The following is an 8421-nucleotide window of genomic DNA, read 5'->3' as shown; positions in this document are numbered from 1 at the left end:
TTCAAAAACCAAAGTTTGTACTATATCATTGGGTTTTTATTTTGTTTACAATATTCTTGTGTTTACCTTTGCGAGCTGACTATCAGTGTCGGGTGTTCGGAGAAAGGTCTCCTTTGTATACAGTAGGATTGCAAGGTTCCAATAGAATCCATGAGATTTTGCATATGTGCACAAAATGCTAACGAGTACATTCTTTCCTAGTGCTACCAGGAAAGCCAGTTTCCTTTTGGAATGCAAAATAAAAGATGCAGTGCACATAATAGCAGCTCTGGTTCTACCCGTGCTTCTTGTCATAAGTGCTCTAAAAGAAGTCTGAGTGTGTATTACGTAATAGCCCGACACTGTGTGTGTGCGCACTGGTGTCAATGGATATATATATATATATTAGAGGAGAAAACAGGGTGCATTTGATGGCTTTGCCTCCACATACATTATGGATGAATGTAGTATGCCATCAAAGTTTTTGCTTAGAATAGAAAACACATTAGAATGCAGATTGTACTGTTATCTTAAAGTGCAAAATAATTTCTTTGGTTCATAGTATAAAAATAGATTCAGAATGACTCTCAGTTACTTCAGTTTTAAATGTAAGTAAAAAGATAAAAAAGTAGCAGTTAGAGTGCTCAGGTCATCAGACTGCTGGTAATACTGTCAGCCTTGGGTTGAGAGAGAAAGCCAGGAACTAAAACCAACCTGACCACACACAAGCAGATCCGTTCTCTTTGAACTGAACAGTATTTGTGCAGCTCATTTTCCTGTGTTAAGGGCCATTCTTGTGAGAACAGAGTGCATTTGTCCACAGGAGCCACATGAACCGGCTCACAAGAGCCTATACTGTATGTTTTTCTGCCTTCGATGACATCACATTGGTAGATTAAATTGGCTGTGGTGAGAATATTTACATCATAAAAATTGGCAACACAAAGAAGGACTATTTTTTTTAAAGAGCAAGTAGAAAAAAAAAAACCCTCAGCATATTCCCAATCAGCCACCCTGCAGGCCACATTTCCATGGCTACCACATCTTCAAAGAAAAGAAGACAACGAATGTTATGAAACAAGAGAGGCAGGTGCAGCGTGCCCCCACGTACCCACCCAGAACCACCTCCCCCACGTACGCACCCAGACCGAACGTTTTGATGAGAGAAAATCTTTCTGGGTTGACAGTGAGCTCCAAATCCATAAAGGACAAGCCAGGAGATCAGGAAGAGAGAGCCACAAGTTTTGGCTTAAGACCAGTTGAAATTTATAATCTTAAAAATAGTCAAATCTAGGCATTGAGAAATTCAGAGATCTTTGGCTTATAGCTTCTATTTAAGTTGTTTCATAAATGTCTATTCATTACAGATTATTGAAACTACTTTCATCATCAGTTTTTGGCCTTAAGAAGAAAACAAAAGAAAAAAATCAAATTATACTTGTAGACCTGTTAAAACTCCAGTAAATACTTGGTCAGGAAGAACATACAAATTAAAGAACAATACGCAGGTCAAAACTTTGGCATTACTGGTGGATTTAGTCTATTGTAACTACAGCTGTTGCTTAGGGGTCAGACTGGCAGCCTGGTTTCTACCTCCACACATCTGTTTGTTGCTATTTGCATACTAACAGCTCCATCTTCATCTCCAGTAGAGAGCACTGGGCAGGCTAGAAGATCCCTCAATTTAACTGCTTGCTTGCTTGCTTGCTTGCTTGCTTGCTTGCTTGCTTGCTTGCTTGCTTGCTTGCTTGCTTGCTTGCTTACAAAATTCCTCAAATTCAGCACCTTCAAAAAAGACCTCATCTTTGTCTTTGTCTTCTCTTTGCATTGCCCTCCCCTTCAGCATGGGCACAACCTCTCCCCAACTCCTGAGGAGGAGGAATGGTAAGGCGGATCTTTAGCTCCTATCTCTCCCACACTGCCCACAGCCAGCCAATTACTGGGTCCTCCCTGTTTTGTTTCTAATAATGTCTTTAATCTTTCTACGTCTCTTCTTTCCCAGCATCACTCACAGTCTGATTCCTCCCCACCCCCCGCCCCTGAGAATCCTAATCGCTCTCCCCACCTTCATTGCCCACTCTATAGTTAAGTAAAATTTCTAAAATATGACTTTGATCTCCTTGATTTTAATCTTTTGACTGGCTTCTTGTTGCTGTTATGGCAAAGCCTACACTCACTCCGTAATAGTTATGTCTCCTTTCATGATCTAGTCTTCCACACCTCGTCTTTCTATACTACTGCCCTCTCCAGACTCAGCTACACTGGACCCTTTTATCAGTTTCTTGAAAGAGACACGCTGTCTTCTAGCACTTCATATGTGCCTTACCTTCTTTAGCTCCAATGCCCGCCCCGCCCAGACTGGCCAACAACCACATGGAGTACTCAACTTAAACATCATCAAACTTCCACTTTAAATACAGTTTGGGTATACAGTGTGCTTGGTTCCCTTTTAAGTGTAGACATCCATCAACCGTGCTTATGTAACACAGCCTATGTCAGTTTCTTCCCTTAGACAGTACGCTTCACGTGGACAGAGAATATGTCTGTTGTGTGTGTAGTTACATTGCCAATGCCTACCAGGACAGCTGGCATGTAATAGGTTCTCAAAATAATTGTCAAACAAGTGAGTCGACTTCACTTATTCCCATTCTCACCTCCTCCATTAACAAAGAAGCACGGGGATGGATGGTGGCTTGCGTCTCTATGGTAGTGTGTTTGCCATGCACGGTCAAAGCACTGGATTCCTTCCTGGGCACGGAGAAGGAAAACAAAGAAGGATGAAGACCTACAGCTGGTTGCACATTGTTGTGTTTTCTAAAAAATAGATCAGGATATGTTTTGTAGAGCCAGGTATGGTGAGGTGTGGGAGTTCCTCAGTGGGCCCATGCTGAGGTATCCCTTCCCTGTGAGGTACCAGCCACAGGACAGTATAGTGTAGAATAGAGTTTATTTAGGACATGGGAAGGGGAGGGGGGAGAGGAAGGAAGAGAGAGAAAAAAGGGTCTGGGAGAGAAAAGAGAGAGAGTAAGAGAGTGGGGCCAAACAGCCCCTTTTGTAGGAAGCCAGGCCTACCTGGCTTATTGCCAGGTTAACTGTTGGGAGGAGCCTAGAAGGAATGTTAACACACATCAGAATTCTTTGGTTCCAGAAATAGAGATTGTGCATAAAGGGAGTGGTTGCGTGTGTACATTGAATAATGTTTCTTCACTTGACTGCTGTTGCTGTTTGTGTACACATGCAGCCTTGCTATCACACATTCACATTTTTAGGGAAAATATATTTTTGATGCCATGTTTGGTTGAGTAGCTATTTCTCTGGAAAGAATATTTTATAATAGATAGGTTTACTAATGGTACTAAACTTTCACTCTACCAATATTTTTCAATCGAATCTTATCTGCTAAGTTGTAATTTATTTCAATGACAATTTTAAAGCAAGAATTTTCAAATATCTGACCTTGATATTTTAAACTGCAGAACAAGTTTGTTGTTCCTTTTAGCCCGGTATCCCAAATGTTGTATGTGAAATGGCAAGCGTTCTTTTCCACCCCTGCATTCTCAGCATCTCTCCCGCCTCCCTGCACCATGGGCTTCTCCTTAGGTCCTTGGTATCACATCGAGTTTGGAAATTGCCACAGCAAGAGCACACCTGAGGCAGAGTAGAATTTGTCTACTCATCCCTGTAGCTGGGGCAGAAAGACAGAGCCCAGCAGCTCTGTGTGTGGCCTCGAAGTTGAGAAGTAGGAGAACCAAGGTCACGCTCACCCTTCACATCCATGTTGTGCATATTCTTTTGCTTTGGCTGTTGTGTAAACGAAGATTCTGGAATGGTCTCAGATCCAGGACAGGCATTCATGTGCTTAACAAATCTGAGCTCTCTTTGCACAACTCTTAATTTAACATTTACTAGTTCAAAATTTCCTTTAAATTTCCCTGAACATTAGAGTGTAGAATGACTTAACGTGAGTGTGAATCTTTCCCCCCAGGTTATAAGCATGCATTTTAACATGATTTTTTAGATGAAGAAATGAAAAGTTTATATATGTGAATTTATTAATATCATAAGTTGACTTAAGAAAAATTAAATTAAATTATTCTTCTATAGAGTAATGTGTAAAAATGCTACCCTTACTTTAGAATGTAGATCATCTACTGAAAGCCTTTCTCTGGTTTGTTACAGTCACTTTTATTAATGAACATTCTTGGTTTTACGTATGTTAGGAACATTAAAAATAGTCATGACTCATTCTATTAGCTAATACATTTCTGCTCTAAGGCATAAGGATATGTTTATGAATGCAAAATAAATACAAAGGCTAATAAGAAAAAGAAACAATACTCCCCTGATGTTAGTTTGAAAGATGAACCATAAAGCAGTCTTCCATATACAACCATAATGATAATTTTCCTTACTGGGTAAAGCATTTAAGTGTGAAACCAGTTTGATTTGCTTTCAATAAAATCCTACATGAGTATTCCATATATAGAGGCTTCTAAACTGTGGTTATGTTCTGATAATTCCAATATGCATTGAAAATATCTTCCACAGGTCATAAATGCATTTCATACCCTTAATCTGTTGGAATACTACACTTTAGCAAGTTGTCACAGAGAGTGTTAAGTATTTACACTTACGATCCTATAACTGATTTGAGAGCTATGGCTCATTGGCACATTTCATGAGCCTGGGAACTGACCAAAATCAAAATTTGAAGTATGGTCTTATACTAAATGGTGTTGGTTTCACACCATTGTAAAGTTAAAAACTAGTACATCAAACCATATTCATCAGGGATAATCTGTGCAAATAAACAGTAAGAGTAGGGCTGCCATGGTATTTACTCTAGGTCAAGTTCCCTGGGAAGTTGACTCAGAACAAATTAGCATGGGGGAACATCAGGGAGGCCCCTGGGATCAGCACCTGAGAGCTGTAAAAGAGGCAAGCAGAGTATCAAGCTTCCATCGGAACAGGCCGAGGTAGTACTAGGGAGTGCTCCAGAACTATCAGGGCTCTTCAGCACTGCCACACACTGGCAGAAAGCAGTGCTTTTTGGCAAGAAAAACAAAAACAGTCTTCAGACTGAGGACTGGAGGTTGTCAGCTAGCAACTACAGATGTAAAGTCTTCAGTCTCAAGGGGAAGATCAGTACACACAATAGAGTATCTGTTCTAGATCTCATTCTTTTCTTTCTTCACCTCCCATAGTACCTGAGTCCTTCCTAGCTCTACTCTCAGCTGGATGCTGCCCTGCTCCTCTTTAATCCCTGCACTTACTCAGGAGGCAAAAGCAGGCAGACCTCTCAGTTTGAGGTCACCTGTTCTCAGTGCTATGCAAATCCGTTACATTGTAAATTCATTTGTCGGGTGGCTAGAAGGGGACTTGCTTGTGTTACCTAGTTTCTCTAATAAGTCAGATATTGAATTGCAATAAAGCTTTCATGGACTATAAACATATCCAACAAAGACCTCCTAACAGTATTAGAAACAGCTGAAAAACACAGTTGCCATTATTTAAGGTAATAGGAAATCCATTTTGTGCACATACACTTCTTAGATCAATATCTCAGTCACCCAATCCTCCAGGTGGGGCACATTGTCTTCAAAGCTTGTCTTCTAGCTGGAAGGTTCCAGAATAGTTATAGATGTTTCTAACGCTCTGGTTGGAGCTTTCTGGCTCTATTCCAGTTCTCAGAGAAGTCTGAATTAAAAAAAAAAAAAAGAAAAAAAGATTTTCAGAGCTTGTTTGAAAAAAGACGTTCAATGGCAGAGAAGAACCCATCTATAAAGAAACCATGTCCTGCGCACCACCACCACCCTAGCGTGCAATAGCAACTGACTTGGCTTTAATCATGATTTTCCTACTTATTTTTAGCACAAAGGATCTTTGCATCCAGATTTGGTAGTTCAGCAGGCACACACAGAAAAGCTTTCTCCAGTCTTAGTCCAGAATATTGTGGGGCCTTACAAGTACTTTTAGCTTCTATTTTTATCCCAGGAATCTTAGTCATATACCAAGATCAAGTAAGACAATGACCCAAAGCCAGTTTTATACCCAAACTATACCAGTGTTTAGCCATAATTTTCCCCTTTGCTTACAGGAAAGTATTAGAACTATGTTCAAACAAACTTTCAGATCAAAAGGTTTCTTTATGGCAGATTTGAATTTAAGACTAGGCTCTGCTATTTACTAACTGTAGGATTTGTTTTAAAAAGAAAAAGAAAGAAAGATCTTATCTACGTCTCTTTAAACTTCAAATCCCTACCTGTGAGGTGGCAAAATTTATAGAAATAAAGTGATTTATATATAGCAAACTTTCAATGTTACCATTATTAAATGTAACTATTGGTATTGAAGAGACGGCATTTACTTCAAAGCTTGTGCGCTGAAATCCATGAAAGCTTATTCTGTTGCTGGGGGAAACAGAAATATGATTCTACAAAAGACAATGTGTTTTCAAGTCTTCATAGTTTAAATAGGTTTTTTTTTTTTATTAATGTGACAATACTATTTTGGGGAGTGCACCCAGTACAATCATGTTTAACCTGTAAAGCGTCTCAGTTGGTCATTTAAAGTGTTACTTGGGAATGGTTACTGCTTCAGGAAGTAAAATGAGGACCCCACAGAGTTGGTGAGCAGGATGCAGTGTCCTGTGTGACCATGTCTTCTTTAGCTTTGTTGCTTGAAACATTTAACCACAGTGGCACGCGGTTTCTGCTGCCCCCTTTTCTTAACAGCCAGATGAAAAACCACACTCAGCAGTGTACCCACAGTTCTGCTGTGAATGTGAGCATTTACAAAATAAAAGCCATCCTGAAAACATCTCTAACCTCTACTGTGTGACATATGCCAAAAGTACTATGGTGTGTTTATAGGATCAGAAAGAGAACCTGCAACATGCCATCAAAGTAAAAGTTACAAACCTAATCCATTAGTGTCGATGACACTTTAAATGACCAACTGAGGCGCTTCACCAGTTAAACATGATTGCACCAGGTTCACTCCCCACTCAAAATAGTATTGTCACATTAAAAAAAAAAAAAAACCCTCCCATACCAATTGTCAAAGCTCCGCCCCACAGTTACCTGGCAACAAGCCAGGTAGGCCCTACCCCACCATAAAAGGGGCTGCTTGCCCCCTCCTCACTCTCTTGCTCCTCTCCTGCTCTCTTGCTTTCTCTTGCCCCCTCTCTCCCCATCCCGCCCCCCCCTCAGCCTCTACTCATCTCCCTCCCCTCCCCTCCCCCTCCTGCCTTTCTCTGCCTCTACTACCCTCTTAACTCCCCTTCCCAAGTCCTAAATAAACTCCATTCTATACTATGCCGTCATGTGGCTGGTCCCTCAGGGGGAAGGGATGGGCCCCCAGCATGGGCCCACCGAGGAACCCCCTTCCCCCATACCTGACTACACCTCCATAGAACATACCCCCGCTTCTCTTTATCTTTTTATAAACATAACACCAATGTCGATCGATACAGTCTGTAGACCAGTAGAAGCCAAGCAATGGAGTAAATGGTTAGCATTATTTTCATAAATATTATTATTATTATTATAGTCTACGAAAGCATATGTTGCATGTGTCTGATCAGTCTTACTCTGCCATTCAAAGTGTTCTCTGTGGACCATCAGTATTTTCAGTCTGCCCCACCCCTTCCTACTTCCTTTCTGCACACACACATTTCTACATACGCCCGAACAGTACATACATATGCCCGAGCAGTAGCTCCTTGCGTCGGATGCTTGCGCACGTGAACTTTCGTGAGCAGCTGAGCCTGAGCTTTCCTTTATTCCGTCTCACTGCATTTCAGAACTGGTTCTCCTGCATTTTCTTCGCTGTCAGGTTATGCTTGTAGGGACATTTATGAGATGTTCAGATAGAGCTGGGCTTGGCCCGGGACAGTGCTCCCCGGGCACTTCATTTTCAAGCTCTAAGAGACATTTCTCAGGAGCTTGGTGCCTGGCCGTTTGGTCATAATTGCTTCTGCAATGGAAACTGCATTTTTTTCCCTCCCGTACCATATTGCTGACACTCAGGTCTGTGACACAGGCTTTCGTCTCCCATCAACCTGGCCTGCAAAAGCCTTAAAAACTGTTACAAAAGACAGTTTTTAAAAATGACAGAACTACCTAGAGGGGGAGTGGAGGCAAAGGAAGAGGAAGAGGGGAGGAAAGAGAGAGAAGAGAGAGGAAAAAGAAGGAGGAGGAAGAGTAGGAAGAAAGGAGACAGAGACCTAGACTTTAAGTCTTGGTTGCAATTACAGGGGCTTTCCTAGCACCATTTCCTGACGTCTGCAGTGCTCTATGATCTCTGGAAATTGAGTAAAATGACCCCTGAAAGCACTATCCTTCCCACATGAGTCATGTCTCTGTCTGTGTGTGACTGCCAGAATACTCAAACCAGAAACACGGGTCTACTGAGTCCTCGGAGTGTAGGCACACTTCATAT

General features: G+C 41.3%; 1 long non-coding RNA gene across 1 annotated transcript; it reads right to left on the bottom strand.

Annotated features, from left to right (window-relative positions):
- Positions 1 to 2639: 2639 nt before the first annotated feature.
- LOC110292008 lies at positions 2640 to 7760 on the bottom strand. The gene is made up of 3 exons (XR_002377635.2): positions 7682 to 7760; positions 5524 to 5676; positions 2640 to 2727 (listed from the first exon to the last, which is right to left on the bottom strand). It is a non-coding gene; the product is annotated as an uncharacterized LOC110292008 (long non-coding RNA).
- Positions 7761 to 8421: the final 661 nt, after the last annotated feature.

The sequence above is a fragment of the Mus caroli genome, chromosome 3 (genome assembly GCF_900094665.2).
Source record: "Mus caroli chromosome 3, CAROLI_EIJ_v1.1, whole genome shotgun sequence".
NCBI classification, from domain to species: domain Eukaryota; kingdom Metazoa; phylum Chordata; class Mammalia; order Rodentia; family Muridae; genus Mus; species Mus caroli.
Note: the sequence above shows the minus strand (reverse complement) of the source record. Positions and strands in the feature narration are given on the sequence as shown.